We start from the raw sequence: 20,887 nt of genomic DNA on the forward strand, positions 1-20,887 counted from the left end.
ACTTAAAAGCAACCTTCTGATCACAACCCTTTCTGAGTTGTCTGGTTTTAAGGGTGCCTCTTATTTATGAACAGCAAATAACTGTATTTTAAATCCAATTACATATCTAATAGGTGATCTTAACCCAATCACATTTATTGTGATGCCTGATATACTGGGGTTTAATTGTGTCATCTCATTTTGTATTTTTCTATTTACCACGTCTCCCCCCCTCCCCTTACTTTATTTTATGGATCAATAAAGTTTTCTTTTTTCCTTTCCTTCTATTGTGTTGGAAATGATAGCTTATGCTTCTGGTTTTTTTGTTTGTTTTTGCTACCCATACATTTTTTTGAACAAAAAGATTTTATATTTTTCTTAAAGCCTAAAATTACATAGTATCTCTGTCCTTCCCTCAGGTGAGAAAAGGGCCTTTTCCTTCCCATTTTCCATGTTACTTCCCTATAGAAGTGCACATCTATCTTTTGTAAACACAAACTAGTCCTGCTAAGATCAGTGGTTAGTAAAATCTATCAAATTACTCAATGATGTCTTTACTCACTCTTGCTGCTTGTGGCCCACTTCTCCACCAGAGGGGAGTGCATCTTTTTTCTTTTCTTTTTGCTGAAGTGCATCCATTAGTAGCTTTCTTGTGGAAGGATGGGGCCATCTGTGCAAGTAAACTCTTCCCGTCCTTTTATGCATGAAAGTATCTTTGTTCTCACTCTTGTGCGATAGCTTCCCGGGGTATATAATTCTAGATTGACAGTTATGCTTCCTCAGCTGTTTTGTGTTTGAGAGCATCTAATGCTGCTGATGAGATGTCTGGATTGTCTTTGCTTTATGGGGAGATCAACGTCTTCTCTCCAATAGTGATGAATCTTTTCTATCTTTAAAACTCTGCAGTCACTGAAGTTGTCTGTGTGTTAGTTTGTGTTTATCCTACTTAGTGCAAGATGTGAAATTTCTAATTAAGGATCCAATATCTTCCCACAAAAACAAATTCAGCAAATAGAAAAGCCACCTCTTATTCCTGAACAAGCTGATTCAGCATCATAAAGATATCAACAATCCCCATAAAAATGTCATGTTGTCACCCCCCGCCCTGCACCCCCCCAGAGCCAGACAAGATGATTTGAATGTTTAAATGCAGGGAAACCACACAAAAGGGAAATAAAGGCTAACTACTGTAAACATATTATATGGCTTCTTTGAGTAAGAATGTGGTTATGCTAGGGCATAAGTAGATGGAAAGATCAACATAAGAAAGATTAACACAAAAACCAGAAACAGACCCGAAGACATAAGAAAACTTAGTCTGTGTTAAACATGAGGTCTCAAATCATTGGGAGAAAAGATAGACTTTTTTTTTAAAGATTTTATCTATTTATTTTATTTGTCAGATTGAGAGAGAGAGAGAACACAGGAAGAGTGGCAGGCAGAGGCGGAAAGAGAAGCATGCTCCCTGTGGAGCAAGGAGCCTGCTGCGGGACTTGATCCCAGGACCCTGGGATCATGGCCTGAGTCAAAGGCAGCGGCTTAACCAACTGAGCCACCCAGGAAACCCAAAGGTAGACTTTTTAATAAATGGTTTTGTAGTAGGTATTTATACTTGGACAAAATTGAATTCACTCCTCACACCATAAACTAGAATAAATTCAAAATGGATTAGAAAGCTAAAGTAAACTGTTTTTTGAAAAATTATGGGTGAATTCCTTTACAACATGAATATGGAGAAATTCTTTCTAAATGTGATGAAAAACCCAGATGCAATCAATAAAAAGACTGATCATTTGATTGTATAAAAATATACCCCTGTATGATTAAAAAAGTCAATGCAAGCAAAGTAAAACACACACACTAAATGAGAAAGCATGGAATATAAGTATAATATGTATAAAATATATTATAGACAAATATATGTCCCTAATACTATAAACTCTAATATATGTTGTAATAATGTCCCTAATATATAAAATACTTTTAAAAAGGAGTGAAAGACCACAAACTTGATTGAAAACTGAGCAAAAGGCATAATCAGATAGTTCATAAAAATCAATGTACAAGTAGCATAGAAACATGAAACACATAAACATATGAAAAGATACTCGCTTCTTAACGAGAGGAATAGAAATTAAAACTACACCTAGGTACCATCTCTTTCCTTTTGTTCTTGGAGAAATTCTAGACCTGAATGACACTTTTTCTTGAAGAAGACACAATGGGATGCAAAGTGGCTATTCCTTCCAGAAGAAAATATGGTGCTATCCAACCAACTACAAAGCACTTACCCTTTGACACTCTGATCCCATTCTTAGGGATTTACTCTGAAGACACCTCTGCAAATTTAAAACAGCACATGAACAGGCCAGGTATTACAGCCTTGTTTCTCATAGCAAGATATTAGAAACAACTCAAACACCATTCCTAGGAGACTCCTTGAAAAAATTATGGTACACCCATGCAGTCAACTGCTGTGAAGCAGAGAAAGCAATGGGGAAGATCCTTAAGAACTGATAGAGTGTTTTCCAGGATATGTTGTTAAGAGAAAAGAGCAAATTGCAAAAGAGAATTGGGATATCCTAAGGGTATGTGTGTGTGGGTGTGTGTGTGTGATTTTTTTTTTCCTGGAAAGGAACACAAGAAAGAGAAACAAGTTAAGAGCTTCTTCTAACATTTCTTACAAGGTAGGTCTACTGGAGACAGATTACTCACTTTGTGTTTGAAAACATGTTTCTTCCTGACTCTTGAAGGACAGCTTTCCTGGCTCTGTTTTCTTTTTATGACACGTTAAATATTCTGCTCCATCCTCTTCTTGCTTGTGTGGTTTGCGAAGAGAACTCTGATGTGATTTTAATCCTCGTTCTCTGTACATAAGGTGTTTTCTTCCTCTGGCTTCTTTGAAGATCTTCCATTTGTCTTTGATTTTCTGCAGTTTGAATGATAGGCCCAGGTATAGATTTTTTGGTGTTTATCCTTCCTGATGTCTTCTGAGATTCCTGTAAATGTAGTTTGGGGTCTGTTGTTAATTGTTAAAAACTCTCGGCCATTATTGTTTCAAATATTTCTTCTGTTCCTTTCTCTGTTTCTTCTCCTTCTAGCATTCCCCTTACACACATGTTGTACATCTTGTAATTGTCCCACCGTTTTGTGTAGTTGTGTCCCCCTCTGCCCCTTTCTTTTCATTCTTCCTTCTATTTGCATCTCAGTTTGGGACGTTTCTACCAACATTTTTCAAGCTCACTGGTTCTTTCCTCGACCATTGTCCAATCTACCAGCTTGCCATCAAAAACGTTCATTTCCGTCGCAGAGTTTTTGATGTCTAACATTTCCTTCTGATTCTCTATTTGCAGTTCTTTATCTCTGCTTACCCATCTGTTCTGGCATCTTGTCCACTTTTTCCATGAGATCCCTTAGCCAATGAGTCATAGTTGTTTTCAATTCCCAGCCTGATAATTTCAACATCTGGGTCGTATCCAAGTCTGGTTCTGGTGCTTGGTTTGTGTCTTCAGACTCTGTTTCCTCTTGCTTTATAGTGTGCCTGAAATATTTGTTGAAAGTCAGCAGGTAACAGGAGCTGAAGTAAGGAGACCTCAATCTAGCTCTCTGGGATTCTTATATTGGTGGCCTGTGGTTCTTGTCCCTTAGGGACATTGACAGGGTGTTATTGGACAGCAGGTCCTTTCAGTAGGTGCCTCTGCTCATTCCTGCCCCCTCAGGAAGTCACCTGGGGCCACTATCCATGAGTAAGGAAGTCCTCCTCAGATGACCCAGGCCTCAGATACATGGAGTCAATTTTCTGTTTGCTTTACCCTCCAAGATTTGACTCCCAAAGAATCTGGGTGTTTTTCAAGGGCGGTTAAGTCTTAAAACATATTTTTATACTTACTATAATTTCATAGAAATCATTATTTCTATGATTTTGGAGATGGAAGGAAGGAAGCATTGTGTGAACTCATGTTACCATTTTTATGGTAAGTAACCTCCTCTTCCCGCCTATGGCTTGGAAAAAAAACAGCCCGTTTCAGAGAGCATGGATTTCCCTGGCTTTTGATTGCTATCTTAATTAGCTTGTAGACAGACATTTGCTTGACTTGCTTGGATAATGATAACAATCCTTTTGGAAGATTATCGACTGCTACTTTAGATTTTTCAATCAAAAACCATAAATTGCAAAATTACATATTTCAGGCATGTATTAACTTCAATAACAAAAGTAAAGAGGCCACATAGAATCTTTGAACGTCATTGAACTTCCTGCTCTAATGCACAATTACAGTATTTTTGTGAAATTACAAAGAAAGTAAGAGGACGTGATCTTTCCACTCTTAAAGGCAACTTCTTTTCTTTTCTTTCTTTCTTTTTTTTTTTCCTCCCCAACCCAAATTCAGGCGTATAATCCGTGAAGCCACGCAGGGTTTCTGCTACCTGCCCTTCCCAATTGTTGTTCACACTCGGCACAGGTGATCAGCCAAAATGCATTTGGGGGAAAATAGCAATTTTGCCCACCCCCAGTCCGCTTTCTTTTCTGTCCCCCATCACCGCTCCAATTTGGCCATAATTGTACCGTTCCCATAACAACAGCGAAATAGCTAGAGCTTTGCGAAGGGCTTATAACAGGGTTGTCCACAAAGCCGCTGGCAATGCTGAGCAGACCCTGTGTATCAGCATCTCACAAAAGAGACAGCTATCGGGGTGAATGTTCTTGGCAGCTCCAGACCTAACTTGCTAACTTGCTGCTGATCACCGCCTCTGCGTTCCCGAACCGAGGCCCGTATTTCTCTTTTGTTCCTCACATGCGCTCAGCCTTCCGATTGTCGTTCCCTCGTGGCCTGCTTGGGACATTAAAAGAGGCACACACCCAGAGAGAGAAACCCAACGAAAAACTCCCTCTCAGCATATATGCCAACAATGGCAGCAAAAACCAAAGAATAACATTATTGAGGTCTCAGGGTGTATATGAAATTACATGGTAACAATGCCAGCACCAAGCATAAAAACACCTTTACAGGGATTGCTCTCTCTCTTTCTTTCTCTCTCTCCATATGTATATATATATATATATATATTTTTTTTTTTCTTTCTTTCTTTCTTTCTTTCTTTCTTTCTTTCTTTCCCTTTTGCTGAGCCTCTGTATAATCTTTAGGGAGCAAATTTGTTGATGAGGATACAAGAGCTGGCCGGATGAGAAGTTCCTTTGCTACGGACTGAAAGGTATGTCAAGCTAAGTTAGAGGAGTTCTTACCAACAGCTATTTTGATCCCTCAGTAATGAATGAGACAGCTGTTGTGGAGGAACCCGGCACCAAATCCCGTTTTCTGTCTGAACCGAGGACTGGTACTTTGCAAAAAGACAGTTCCTCTACCCTTCCTTTGTGAGTGTGCTGCTAACATGCAGACGGACGTGGGGCAAAACCTGGGGTGTAGGGAGGAAAAGAGACAAGGATGGTGGAATAAGAGGTTGTGATTCACATTCATCTGCGAATCCAGACTCAGGGATTGCTCCAGTGACCGTGCGGCACCTGTGGCTGCAGGTGTGAAAACCACTGGCAAGGACTGCAGGCAGAGCCGAGGGGCTCCCTCCGACAGAAAGAGATCTTGGGTTTACCTCCTCTGTTGTCCCTGGGAGCTGGGGTAAGCTGGGCTCTGGGGTAACATGATACTTAGAAGCCAGAGACCTCCAGGCTTCAGGTTGGACCCATCAGAAATGGGCTTTTCAAATGCATCACTTGGGAGGAAATTTTCATTTTTACCCTGTCCGGGGACAATGCCAATATTTTGCATTTGCAAGAGCTATTGTCTAATTTTCCAAGCAATTTCTTGTGTTTTACTAATGATTTGATTGATCCCACGTGCATTGAAATTTGCTCTGATGGTTGACTTTGTAAAGTGTGGATCACAGACCAGCCGCACAGCCTCCCCTGAGCCAGTGAGAAATGTAGACTCCTGATCCCACCCCAGATGCCTTGGATCTGAATCTGCATTTTAACAAGACACTCAGGTGGTTTAGTGCAAAGGAGGCGTTGGAAACAATGTCATGGATTCAGCCTATGCAAGTCTGTTCAGGATGTTCTCGTATTTGTATTTGCTTGGGAAGGATGAATTTGTCATTTTTAAAGATTTATTTACTTATGGACACCTCAGTGGCTCAGTTGGTTAAGCATCTGCCTTTGGCTCAGGTCATGACCCCAGAGTCCTGGGATGGAGTCCCACATCAGCAGGGAGTCGGCTTCTCCCTCTGCCTGCGGCTCTCCCTGCTCGTGCACTGTCTCTCTCTCTCCTTTCTCTGACAAATAAATGAATTCTTTTAAAAAAAGATTTATTGGGGCGCCTGGGTGGCTCAGTGGGTTAAGCTGCTGCCTTCGGCTCAGGTCATGATCTCGGGGTCCTGGGATCTAGTCCCGCATCGGGCTCTCTGCTCGGCAGGGAGCCTGCTTCCTCCTCTCTCTCTCTCTCTGCCTGCCTCTCTGCCTACTTGTGATCTCTGTCTGTCAAATAAATAAATAAAAATTTTAAAAAAAAGGATTTATTTATTTACTTATGAGAGAGAGAAAGAGCAGAAAGAGGGGCAGAGGGAGAAAGAGAGAATTTCCAGCACACTCCCCGCAGAGCGTGGAACCCAATGGGGGACTTGATCTCATGGCCCTGAGATCATGCCCATCATTGAGCCAGACTTCGGAATTTTTTTTTCATTAACATATAACATATTATTTGCCCTAGGGATACAGGTCTGTGAATCATCAGGCTTACACATTTCACAGCATTCACCATAGCACATACCCTCCCCAATGTCCATAACCCAGCTACCCTACCCCCCCCATCCCCCAGCAAGCCTCAGTTGGTTTCATGAGATTGAGTCTCTTATGATTTGTCTCCCTCCTGGTCCCATCTTATTTCATTTTTTTTCCCCTCCCTACCCCCACTACCCCCTGCCCTGCCTCTCAAATTCCTCATATCAGAGAGATCATATGATAATGGTATTTCTCCGATTGACTTATTTCACTTAACATAATACCCTCTAGTTGCATCCACGTTGTTGCAAATGGCAAGAATTCCTTTTTTTTTGATGGCTGCACAGTATTCCATTGTATACATATACCATATTATAGACCACATCTTTTTTTTTTTAATTTTTTTTTTAAGATTTTATTTATTTATTTGAGAGAGAGAGACAGTGAGAGAGAGCATGAGCGAGGAGGTCAGAGGGAGAAGCAGACTCCCCATGGAGCTGGGAGCCCGATGCGGGACTCGATCCCGGGACTCCGGGATCATGACCTGAGCCTAAGGCAGTCGTCCAGCCAACTGAGCCACCCAGGCGTCCCTATAGACCACATCTTTATCCTTTCATCTGTTGATGGACATCTGGTTCTTTCCATAGCATGGGTATTGTGGACATTGCTGCTATAAACCGAGTGCACATACCCTTTCAGATCACTACATTTGTATCTTTAAAGTAAATACCCAGTAGTGGGATTGCAGGGCCATAGGGTAGCTCTATTTTCAACTTTTCGAGAAACCTCCATACTGTATTCCAGAGTGTCTGCACCAGTTTGCATTCCCCGGAGGGTTCCCCTTTCTCGGCATCCTTGCCAATGTCTTTTGTTTCCTGACTTGTTAATTTTAGCCATTCTTATAGGTGTGAGGTAGTGTCTCATTGTGGTTTTGATTTGTATTTCCCTGATGCTGAGTGATGTTGAACACTTTTTCATGTGTTTGTTGGACATCTGGAGTCTTCTTTACAGAAATGTCTGTTCGTGTCCTCTGCCCATTTCTTGTAAATATAAGTATATTTACTTTCTGTATAAGTATGGATTATTTGTTCTTTCGATGTTGAGTTGGATAAGTTCTCCATGGATTTTGGATACTAGCCCTTTATCTGATATGTCATTTGCAAATATCTTCTCCCATTCTGTCAGTTGTCTTTTGGTTTTGTTGCCTATTTCCTTTTTTGTGAAAAAGCTTTTGGTCTTGATGAAGTCCCAATAGCTCATTTTTGCCCTTGCTTTCCTTGCCTTTGGCGATGTTTCTAGGAAGAAACTGTTGCGGCTGAGGTTGAAGAGGTTGCTGCCTGTGTTCTTCTCAAGGATTTTGATGGATTCCTGTCTCACATGGAGGTCTTTTATCCATTTTGAGTTTATTTCTGTGTGTGGTATAAAGAAATGGTCCAGTTTCATTCTTCTGCATGTGGCTGTCCAATTTTCCCAACACCATTTGATGAAGAGACTGTCTATTTTCCATTGGATATTCTTTCCTGCTTTGTCGAAGATTAGTTAACCATAGAGTTGAGGGTCTATTTCTGGGCTTTCTATTCTGTTCCATCGATCTATGTGTCTGTTTTTGTGCCAGTAGCATACTGTCTTGATGATGACAGCTTTGTAATACAGCCTGAAGTCTGGAATTGCAATGCCACCAACTTTGGCTTTCTTTTTCAACATTCCTCTGGCTATTTGGGGTCTTTTCTGGTTCCATGTAAATTTTAGTATTATTTGTTCCATTTCTTTGAATAAAATTGATGGTATTTTGATAGGGATTGCATTAAATGTGTAGATTGCTTTAGATAGCATAGACATTTTCAGAATATTTCTTCTTCCAATTCATGAGCATGGAACGTTTTTCCTTTTCTTTGTGTCTTCCTCAATTTCTTTCATGAGTACTTCATAGTTTTCTGAGTACTGATTCTTTGCCTCTTTTGTTAGGTTTATTCCTAGGTATCTTATGGTTTTGAGAGCCATTGTAAATGGGATTGACTATTTAATTTCTCTTTCTTCCATCTTGCTGTTGGTATATAGAAATGCAACTGGTTTCTGTGCATTGATTTTATATCCTGACACTTTACTGAATTCCTGTATGAGTTCTAGCAGTTTGGAGTGGAGTCTTTTGGGTTTTCCACATAAGGTGTCATATCATCTACAAAGAGTGAGAGTTTGACTTCTTTGCAATTCGGATGCCTTTTATTTCTTTTTGTTGTCTGATTGCTGAGGTTAGGACTCAGTGGTGATGAGCACTGAGTAAATAGCAGTGGTGATGGTAGACATCCCAGCCATGTGTCTGACCTTAGGGGAAAAGCTCTGTTTTTCCCCTTTGAGAATGATATTTGCTGTGGGTTTTTCATAGATGGCATTGATGATATTGAGGTATATACTGCCTATCTGTACACTGTGAAGAGTTTTGATCAAGAAAGGATGCTGTACATTGTCAAAGGCTTTTTCAGCATCTATTGAGAGTATCATATGGTTCTTGTTCTTTCTTTTATTAATGTGTTATATCACATTGATTGATTTGCAGATGTTGGAGGAAACTTGTAGCCCAGGAATAAATCCCACTTGGTTGTGGTGAATAATCCTTTTAATGTACTATTGGATCCTATTGGCTAGTATTTTGGTGAGAACATTTGCATCCGTGTTCATCAAGGATGTTGGTCTGTAATTCTCCTTTTTGGTGGGGTCTTTGTCTGGTTTTGGGGTTCAAGGTAATGCTGGCCTCATAAAATGAGTTTGGAAGTTTTCCTTCCATTTCTATTTTTTGGAACAGTTTCAGGAGAATAGGTATTAAATCTTCTTTAAATGTTTGGTAGAATTCCCCTGGGAAGCCATCTGGCTGGGGCTCTTGTTTCTTGTTTGTTGGGAGATTTTTAATGACTACTTCAATCTCCTTACTGGTTGTGGGTCTGTTCAGGTTTTCTATTTCTTCCTGGTTCAGTTTTGGTAGTTTATAAGTTTCTAGGAATGCATCCATTTCTTCCAGATTGTCGGATTTGCTGGCGTATAGCTACTCATAATATGTTCTTATAATTTTTTGTATTTCTTCGGTGTTGGTTGTGATCTCTCTTCTTTTATTCACAATTTTATTAATTTGGGTCCTTTCTCTTTTCTTTTTAATAATTAAGTCTGGCCATGGATTTATCGATCTTGTTAATTCTTTCAAAAAACCAGCTCCTACTTTTGTTGATTTGTTCTACTGTTCTTTTGGTTTCTATTCCATTGATTTCTTCTCTCATCTTTATTATTTCTCTTATCCTGCTGGGTTTAGGCTTTCTTTGCTGTTATTTCTCCAGCTTCTGTAGGTGTAGGGTTACGTTGTGTACTTGAGACATTTCTTGTTTTTTGAACAAGGCTTGTATCACTATATAGTTACAAGGTTTGTATCAAGATATAGTGGTATAGTTACAAGGCGTGTATCACTAAATGATTACACCCCTTTGCCCTGTCCCACAGATTTTGAACAGTTGTGTTTCCATTTTTATTTGTCTCCATGAGTTTTTAAAATTCTTCTTTAATTTCCTGGTTGACCCATTCATTCTTTAGTAGGATTCTCTTTAGTCTCCATGTATTTGAGTTCTTTCCAGCTTTCCTTTTGTGATTGATTTCTAGCTTCAGAGCATTGTGGTCTAAAAATATGCAGGGAATGATCCCAATCTTTTGGTACTGGTTGAGACCTGATTTGTGACGCAGGATGTGATCTATTCTGGAGTATGTCTCATGTGCACTAGAGAAGAATGTGCATTCTGTTGTTTTGGAATGAAATGTTCTAAATATATCTGGATGTCCATCTGGTCCAATGTATCATTTAAAGCCTTTGTTTTGTTGTTGATCTTTTGCTTGGATGATCTGTCCATTTCAGTGGGGGAGGGGGTGTTAAAGTCCCCTACTATTATTGTATTATTGTTAATGTGTTTCTTTGATTTTATTATTAATTGTTTTATATGGCTGCTCCCATGTTAGGGGCATAGATATTTAAAATTGTTAGTTCTTCTTGTTGGAAAGACTCTTTAAGTATGGCATAGTATCCTTCCTCATCTCTTATTGATAGTTTTTGGCTTAAAATCTAATTTATCTGATATAAGGATTGCCACTCCAGCTTACTTTTGATGTCCTTTAACATGGTAAATTGTTTTCCACCCCCTTGTTTTGAATCTGGAGGCATCTTTGGGTCTAAAGTGAGTTTCTTGTGGTGCCTGGGTGGCTCAGTTGTTAAGCCTCTACCTTTGGCTCAGGTCATGATGCTGGGATCCTGGGATTGAGCCTGCATCAGGCTCCCACTCAGTGGGAAGCCTGCTTCTCATTCTCCCACTCCCTGGCTTGTGATCTGTCTCTCCCTGTGTCTCTTTCTGTCAAATAAGTAAAATCTTGAGAAATAAATAAATAAAATTAGTTTCTTGTAGACAGCATATCAATGGGTCTTGGTTTTTTTAATCCATTCTGACACCTGTGTCTTTGAATTGGCATTTAGCCCATTTACATTCTAGAGAATAGGGTAACTATTGAAAGATGTAAATTTAGAGCCATTGTATTGCCTGTAATGTGACTGTTACTGTATATTGTCTTTGTTCCTTTCTGGTCTGTTACTTATAGGATCTCTCTTTGCTTAGAGGACTCCTTACAATATTTCCTGTAGGGCTGGTTTGGTGTTTGCAAATTCTTTTGGTTTTTGTTTGTCCTGGAAGCTTTTTTTCTCTCCTTCTATTTTTAATGACAGTCTAGCTGGATATAGTATTCTTGGCTGCATATTTTTCTTGTTTAGTGCTCTGAATATATCCTGCCAGTCCTTTCTGGCATGCCAATCTCTGTGGATAGGTCTGCTGCCAATGTAATATTTCTACCATTGTATGTTATAGACCTCCTGTCCTGAGCTGCCTTCAGGATTTTCTCTTTGTCACTGAGACTTGTAAGTTTGACTATTAGATGATGGGGTGTGGACTTATTTTTATATAAGGGGGTTCTCTGTGCCTCCTGGATTTTGATGCTTGTTCCCTTCACCAAATAGGGAAATTCTCTGCTATAATTTGCTCCAAGGTAACTTCTGCCCCTATCTCTCTTTCTTCTTCTTCTTCTTCTGGGATGCCAATTATTCTAATATTGTTTTGTCTTATGGTATCACTTATATCTCGAATTCTCCCCCTGTAGTCCAGTAATTGTTTGTCTCTCTTTTGCTCAGCTTCTTTATTTTCCATCATTTGGTCTTCTATATCACTCATTCTCTCTTCTGCCTCATTTATCTTAGCAGTAAGAGCCTCCATTTTTTATTGCATCTTATTAATCACTTTTTTTTATTTCAACTTGGTTAGATTTTAATTATTTTATTTCTCCATAAAGGGATTTTATTTTTCTAAAGAGGGATTCTGTAATATCTTTCATGCTTTATTCAATCCCAGCTAGCTCCTTGATAATCATCATTCTGAACTTTAGTTCTGAATATTACTGATGTCTGTATTGATTAGGTCCCTAGTCATTGGTACTGCCTCTTGTTTTTTTTTTTTTGTTTTTTTTTATGGTGAGTTTTTCTGTCTTGTCATTTTATCTAGTTAAGAATAGATGAATGAGAGAACAAAATTCTAAAAGGGTAGCAATGACCCCAGAAAAATATACACTAACCAAATCAGAAGAGACCCCGAAACCAGGGGGAGAATAAAGGGGAAAAAATAAAAAGATATACATACATACATACACACACACACACACACACACACACACACACATATATAGTATATATATATATATATTATATATATACATATATACTGGACTGGTGAGTAGAGCAGAGCCACCCATTTGATGATTCTGGGTGTATTCTGGTCTCTTAGAAGAAACTACCTCCCAAAATTTTAAAGAAAGAAAAAAAATATGTATACACACACACACACACATACACACATATGCAAAAATAACAGTAAACATGATGCAGGGATGGGATATGACTGTAAGGATGAAAATTAAAAACGATTCTAAAAAAGGAATTGATAAGATAAGTTGGTTGAAAAAAGAAAAAAAAAAGAGGAAAGAGTGTGATCAGGCTGGAGACTAGAACAAAGCCAAGCGCTAGATTTAAGGTATATTTTGATCTATTAGAATAAATTGTATCCCAAAATTTTAAAGAAAAAAAATGCCTATGTATACAAAAAAATAAATTAAATACAATGGAGAGATAAAATATGATATAACAATGATAATTTTTTTAAAAAATTTAAAAATGATATTGATAGGATAAAATAGTTAAAAAACATTAAAATAGGTAAGAGGAAAAAATTTAAAAAATAGAATAAGAAGGGGCACTGGGTGGCTCAGTGGGCTAAAGCCTCTGCCTATGGCTCAGGTCATGATCTTAGGGTCTTGGGATTGAGCCCTGTGTTGGGCTTTCTGCTCAGCAGGAAGCCTGTTTCCCTTCCTCTCTCTCTGCCTGCCTCTCTGCCTGCTTGTGATCTCTAACTGTCAAATGAATAAATAAAAAAAAAAAACTTAAAAAAATAGAATAAGGAAAAAGTAAAATTTTAAAAATTTAACTTTGAAAGACTAAAGGATCATGGGGAAAAATCTACAAATTCTATGTGTTGCTTTCCCCTAGCTCTGGAGTTCCACAGTTCTCATTGATCAGTAACTTGATCTTGGCTGGATGTTCCTGATGATCTTCTGGGGGAGGGGCCTGTTGCTTTGATTCTCGAATGTCTTTGCCCAAGATGGAATTGCACCACCTTCCCAGGGCCCAGTGTAAGTAATATGCTCAGATTCATTCCTGGGAGCTTTGTTCCCTGAATGCTTTCTGTAGAGCTTTGGAGGAAGGGAGTGAAAATGGCAGCCTCCCGATCAATGGCCTGTAGGAGCCAAGAGCTTGGGTCCCACTCCTCAGTGCACCCTCAGTGAAAAACAGTCAATCCCTCCTGTTTCCCTGGTCTCTGGCCGCTGTCCATGCTTACCTGGTCTGTGATGCAGCCTTTCTATCTCTGGTGCACAGCCTCATTTGGAGTCTCCAAACCCAGCAGATTCCTGCCACGTGTTCCTGTGCCACTCCTCCCAGGGCAAGAAGTTGAGTCTCCCCAGATTTGTCACTTGTGGGGTCCCTACTTGAAGAGCAGAGGCCCAGTTGCCTCAGATCACGGTTTAAGGTAAGCCCGAGCTGAGAGCCCTGCCTCCGCTCTGTCTCTGCAGTCGGCTTCCTGGCTCTGATACCTGGGGGCTCTGATACATTCAGACACCACCGGTCTTTCTGTGACCCTGAGGGTCCTGAGACCATACTGTCTCCATGAGAGCTGCACCCCCGCTTAGGCTCTGGAGCAATGTCCCTCAGTGAAATGGACTTCTAAAAGTTCCAATTTTGTGCTCTGCTGTTCCACCACTTGCCCAGAGCTGGCCCCTCCCCCTGCAGTCTATCTTCCCCTACGTTGCCTCAGATTCACTTCTCCACACGTCCTACCTTTGAGAAAGTGGTTGATTTTCTGTTCCTAAAATTGCTCTTCTTCTCTTTTATCTGTTGAGTCTGTAGATGTTCAGAATGGTTTGATAACTATTTAGCTGAACCCCTGGGACCTGATGATATTTAGGTCTTGTACTCTTCCGCCATCTTGCCCCTCCCTCTAGACTTTGGAATTTTAATGTGAAAGCTCATCTTGAATAAGTGTGTGTATGGGTATGTATGTGCACACGTGTGTGTGTGTGTGTGTGTGTGTGTGTGTGTGTGTTCTGTTTTCCCTTGAGGCCCTGGTGAGCCCAGCTGGGAAGAACATGAGATTCAGTTGAACATGCATGAATGGTGCTTGTGACTCCAGAACTGACCAGCTGTGGGGCCCCTGACAGACTACCTCATCTCTTTGAAGCTCAGTTTGTTCAACTGTTCAGTGAGGATGATACCAACCTCACCTGAGGATAAAAATGAGGATAAAGGGTGCCTGGGTGGCTCAGAGGGTTGGGCCTCTGCCTTCAGCTCAGGTCATGATCTCAGGGTCCTGGGATCGAGTCCCGCATCAGGCTCTCTGCTCGGCAGGGAGCCTGTTTCCTCCTCTCTCTTTCTCTGCCTGCCTCTCTACTTGCTTGTGATCTCTGTCTGTCAAATAAATAAATAAAATCTTAAAAAAAATGAGGATAAAAATAATATCATAAATCGTAAAGCCCCTAGCCCAGTGCCTGGTACATAATGGGTGTTTAATAAATTGTCATATCGTTATTGTTGTCTTCAGTTATGAAGGTGTAACATAGTACAGTAGAGTGCACAAAGCTTAAGTTTTGGGCTTGGTGAATGTTTGCACACATATCCTGATCAAGGTACAGAATATCTCCAGCCCACCAGAAAGCTTTGTCCTGTCTTTGTTCTTTCAGAGAAATAAAACATCCAGTCTTTGTCCTTGGGAATCTTTACCATCTCTTTGGGGCAAGAAATCTAAACAATGTGAAGCTGTTAGTGAGCAATCATTAGCAAATATATATTCAATACTGTGTTCTGGGCTGGTGTCTTAGTTCATCTGGGCTGTTAGAGCACAAATATCATAGACAGGGTAGCTTAAACCACAAACATTTATTTCTCACAGTTCTGGGATTGGGAAGATCAGGGCATTGGCACTTTCCATGTGTGGTGAGGGCCTGCTTCCTGGTTCACAGATGGCTATTTGGCCATGTCCTCCCATGGTGGAAGGAGGAAAGGAGAATGTTGGGACCTCTTTTTTTTTTTTTTTTTTAATTTTATTTGTTTATTTGACAGACAGAGATTACAAGTAGGCAGAGAGGCAGGCAGAGAGAGGAGGAAGCAGGCTCCCTGGTAAGCAGAGAGCCTGATGCGGGGCCCAATCCCAGGACCCTGGGATCATGACCTGAGCTGAAGGCAGAGACTTTAACCCACTGAGCCACCCGGGCACCCGAGACCTCTTTTATAAAGCCATGAGTCCCACGTCATGGCACAAAAGTGCTCCCTCTTAATACCGTAACGTTGGGAGCTAAGATTTCAACCTATGGACTTGGGGGATGGGGATATCAACATTCAGTTCATTGTGTCTGGGGACTTATAATAAAGGAAAAGGGGTTCTGAGAACCCAGAACTCGGGAAGAGTTGAGGAAGTCTGTGTGGGGTGAGAAACTCTGAACTCCTGCCCTCTCAAGGTGACTCAGAAATTCTTCCCCTTCACAGGTGAGGATCCTGAGTGTTAAGTTAGTGAAAGACCTGAGATTAGATTTTTCATCTTGCAGAGTTCTTTTTTTTCTTTTCCTTTTTAATTTATTTTTTATTTTTTTAAAGGATTTTATTTATTTATTTGGCAGAGAGACAGAGAGTATGAAAGGGGAGAAGTTCGGAGGGAGAAGCCGACTCTTGCTGAGCAGGGAGTCCAGTACTGGACTTGATCCCATGACTCTGGGAGCATGACCTGAGCCAAGGGCAGTTGCTTAACCAACTGAGCCACCCAGGTGCCCTCTTTTCCTTTAAAAAAATAAAAAGATGTTATTTATTTATTTGATAGAGGGAGAGAAAGCACAAGCGGGGGGAGCAGCAGAAGGAGAGGGAGAAGCAGACACCCTGCTGAATGTTCTGAGATCAGGGGGTGTGGGAATCGATCCCAGGACTCTGGGATCATGACTTGAGCCAAAGGCAAATGGTTAACCGACTAAGCCACCCATGTGCCCTTCATCTTGCAGAGTTCTTGTTCCTCATCTTTATTCTCTGTGTGATTTAGGATGAGGTTGTCTCTAGGCATAGAGGACCTTTCTGATTTTCATGACTGCTCTTTGAAGGTCCTTTGTAGGATCGTCACGAATTCGAGGGGGAGGTAACTTCACAAACGAGTTTAGGGAAGGAGGGTGTAACACTGGACATGCTTCTCAAAGGATGAGAGAACAAAAAGAGACAATGGAACAGAAGACAGTCCTGGTTACATCATGCCCAGTCCTGGTGGAATCCTTTATCTAGATCTCTGTGTATATACAACTTATGGAACATAATACATTTAGACAACTTGAAACCTCAGTCACCATTAGATGGAACTTGAATCTTGTGAATTTGTTAATCCCAAAAGCAGTGTGTGCTGACAAGGTAGCATGCTAGACTCTCCAGCATGGCCAACTCCTGACAAAGAGATGATGGCTTAGCTCATGAGATGATTAGTACAACTTGCCCATGCCCTTCTGGCACAACATTGCTATTCTTGGGTTGGGCCAGTCAGAGTTGCAGAAACTATGGGAACAGGGACATCTATCTGGAGGTAAAGGAGGAACTGCCTGTTCCTCCAAGCTTCTCAAAGCCAACAAAGACTGTTGTTCTGCTGACAAGATGCATTCTGAGGAAATGGCAGCCAATGTTTAGCAAAACATGTGGGTTGAGAAAATATTTCAAAAACAAAAAATGGAAAGGATTGGCTTGGAACTAAGGTAACAAAGGAGAACCTGATGTGAGATGAGGCTAGAGAGGTAGAGGGGCTTGTTCCCCATAATAGATAATTTTCTTGTTATCTTAAGAATGCTGGGAAGCCATTGGAGAGTTATGAGCAGGCAGTGACATTACCAGGATTTGGGACAATCATTCTGCGGTGGGACAACTGGACTGAGAGAAGTCAGGATGGTACAGCTAAATAGGAGGCTACTGAAGTGAAATGGAGGTAGCTTAGATGAATATCATGGGGGTGGTAGTAATGGTGGGGGTGCTGAGGGTGGTGATAGTGATGGTGATGGTGGATGTAGTACTGATGGTGATAGTGGTAGAGGTGGTGATGATAATGATTGTGGTGGTGGTGGTGGTGGTGGTGGTGATGGTGATTGTGGTGATGATTGTGATGATGTTGATGTAGTGGTGGTTGTGGTGGTGATGGTGATGACAATGGATGTGATGGTGGTGGTGGTGGTGGTGGTGGAGATAATTACGGAGGTGATGGTGGTGGTAGTGATGGTGATGTTGATGGTGGTGGTGGTGGTAGTGGTGGAGATGATTATGGAGGTGGTAGTGGTGATGATGGTGGTGGTGGAAATGGAGAGAAGTGGAAATATGCATAATATTTAGAGAGCAAAATGGACTAGATTTAGTGAATCTTGGAAATCACTTAGATTTGGAGGATGAGGAAAAAGAATAAATCAAATTTATTTTGTAAAGATTCTAGAAATGACCTTAAGCACTCTTTGCTTAGTTGAGCATGTGTATTTGTTAACCTCCTTTCTCTACTATGGTTTAACAATGGGCCTCAGATGGTAACAGTCTCCCAAGCAAGTCTCCTTCCCTGCCGTGCATGTGTTAGTGATTGCAGTGGGGAACCTGAGGGGGATGCACATTTGGACAATCCTTTCATCAGGAGATGGGACTTGTTTCCCTTCCCCTGTGATGTGGGCTGGCCTAGGATGGCTTCAGAAAACTTGTAGGAGAAGTGATGTGCCTAACCTCCCCCCACAGTCCCTTGTCTCTTTGCCTAAGGAGTCAAGACCCTGGTAATGGATGTTCCATCTGACGGCCTGGTCCCTGAGGGGTACCATGATGCATTGCCGATTTAAATTATAGGGGATGTAAATCACTCAATTTGAGCACTCCTCCCCATGGAAGAGATTAAATCCTTGCTCACGGAGAGATGCATGAGAAGCAAGGGGCAAGAATCTGTCAAGCGCGATTCTTCATCCAAACTCAGCTCCCTGGAACAGAGACTCCTAAGTGACTGTTCAGGTTGTGAAAGCATATGCAATCTTAGGAGTGTGTAAAACGAGGAAAATAAATCGGCAATTTCACATGGTAACTCTTAAAAAGTCTATCTGGTCCAGTTAGTTGTTTTTGTTAACATTTTCATTGTAAAATGGCATTTCTTCCCAGGATCAAAGCTCATCGAAATGATGCCTCTCTAGGAGCAGAGGCACCAACTTTGCACCCTGCTAATTGTATAACTGATTAAAGCTTGAATGCATCAAAACATCCTTTGGAATCATCAGAGAGGTTTCACCAGTAGGGGCTCAAAGCTGAATGTGTCCAAACACGTCTGAAGTCAGGGGAGACGGAGCTGGGGAAATTAACATGGTGTTATGTCATTTCACAGTAATTTAAAAGAATGCAGAATTTGGCTTTCAAAGGATATGCTTTTTCATTTAGGGTAAAATAAGGTGCACTCTCCAGTCAAAATAAGTGGCCCATTCGTGTAAAGTTAATGTATGAAGTACAATTTATCTCCAGGTTGTTGAAGGGAAAGCAATCATTTAAGGGGCACTGCCATTCCCTGGGAAGTGAGCCTCCAAGACAGTTTTGATCCATTGATGAGTGCTGTCTAATACGCTCCCCGAGGTACAGTTTCCCTAAATCTATTAGACTTTTACAGTCTTCCAGGATGTGCAGTCTGGAGATGCTTCATCACACTGTATTAACTTGACAACGTAATGTACTGCCATCTTTTATTTTCATAGGAAGTACTAGGTTTGACCTTGAAACTCTTAACCACACTTTATAATCTTCGGCCCATCCTGGCATAGAGGGCCCCCTAAGAAAAACGCCCTGGCAAGATATGAGTCCATAAAACCTTGGATTGGAATGACCGAAATGGGGGAGGTTGGAGAGGAGGGGTCCTGGCAGACCTGCCTGGATCCACAGGGGCAAGTGAAATGGGGATGTGGGAAATCACGAAAACGATTAACAGCTACAGTTTACTGGAGTTCTTACTTTGTGGCAGGCACAGCACCTCACAGGATCAGCCTCCTTACTCCTCGTAAGATTGGGCAGAGGCTCAGGGAGGTTAAGTAACTTATCCACCCAGCCAGTAAGTGGCAGAGCGTGGAATGGAAGTCAGGTCTTTTCGACTCAAAAGCAAGAGTCCTAAGCATGATGCAGTGATGCCTCACCCTAAAATAAAATCTCTGCTTTTGAGAAAAGTTAAGTCATCTCAGGATGTATTTGTCTGTTTTTGCCTTTTGCGTATCACGTCTAACCCTTCCTGTCACTTGTCATAAGCTGATGACTGGGCATTTCCTTCCTGGGTCCTTCCCTAGGAAGACAGAATCCTTCCTGGGGGCCAGGATGACTGGAGATGTTAGGTTCATGAGTTTCCAGAAGAGTCAGTTGAAAGGGGCTGGAACAGTAGCTCCAAGCAAAACCTCCTAGGTGCTGAGCTCATTCAGGGACCATCGTGCAGTGTCCCTGGACCAGTTGGTCCACATGCAGATGTCAGGGGATGGCTGGAAGTGCCTGATCTCTGCAGATATATTGTAGGGTAATTTAGGATGGCTGAACTGAGGTCCCAGAGGCCAAGTCGGAGGTGAACAGTTCACCAGCCAACAGTGGATGCAGACATTGATCGGTTGGGAGGAGCACTGCCCAGATCTGTGGTGGATACTCGCCTCCTCGCAAATTTGCTTCTTCCTGCAAGCCATAAAGGCTTTTAATTATTGAAGAATGATCCCTGCGTCTGGCCAATTCATCAGCCTCTGGCAAGAGTAAAGAGTCAACCGGCTATGAATCCTATATGATTACTAATAAGAACGACATAAAATGACACCAGTGCTGAGGAATGTTCTTGGTTGGGCTCCAGCTGAGGCAGTCCTGGGTTGGATAACCCCAGGTTAAGATAGCTACTGCTTCCTTGGTGGTTCTAAGTGGATGCAGGAGGCAAATTCTCCTAAAAGGAAGGTACTCAGGGGGTTGCAGCAGGATTGGGAAGTAGGTTTCTAGTAGGAAGTAGGAAGATGGTTTCTAGTAGGTCCCCAAATGACCCCCTCTCCATCCCAGGATCATGACCACTCCCTTCATGGAACCAGGCGACCACCAGAGCCTCCTCTATGTAATTCTTCACTCTGGGGCCCAGGCCCCAGCATTCTGCAGAGATCCCCAGGGGGAACTTGGAGCCAGCATGCCTGGGCTCAAGTTACAGGTTACAGCAGTTCAAAGATCTGGGCGGGCTAAATGGGGGACAGCCATACAATTTGAAAGTATTCATCCATAAAAAAGAACAAAATGCTGATAGATGATGCAACAGGGTTGGACCTCAGAATGATGTAGAGTGAGGCAGATGCCCGAGGTCCCATGTGGTAGGATTCCATTTACAGGAAGTACGCAGAATCGGTAAAGCTCCTGAGACAGAAAGCAGGTGGGTGGTTATCAAAGGCAGCAGGTGGGAGAGATGAGGAGAAACTGCTTACCAAGGGCTGAGTCTCTTTCCCAGGTGATGAAGATGCTTTGGAGCTAGGTAAAGATGGAACTGTCCCAAC

Source organism: Mustela lutreola, chromosome 17 (assembly GCF_030435805.1).
Source record: "Mustela lutreola isolate mMusLut2 chromosome 17, mMusLut2.pri, whole genome shotgun sequence".
NCBI lineage: Eukaryota > Metazoa > Chordata > Mammalia > Carnivora > Mustelidae > Mustela > Mustela lutreola.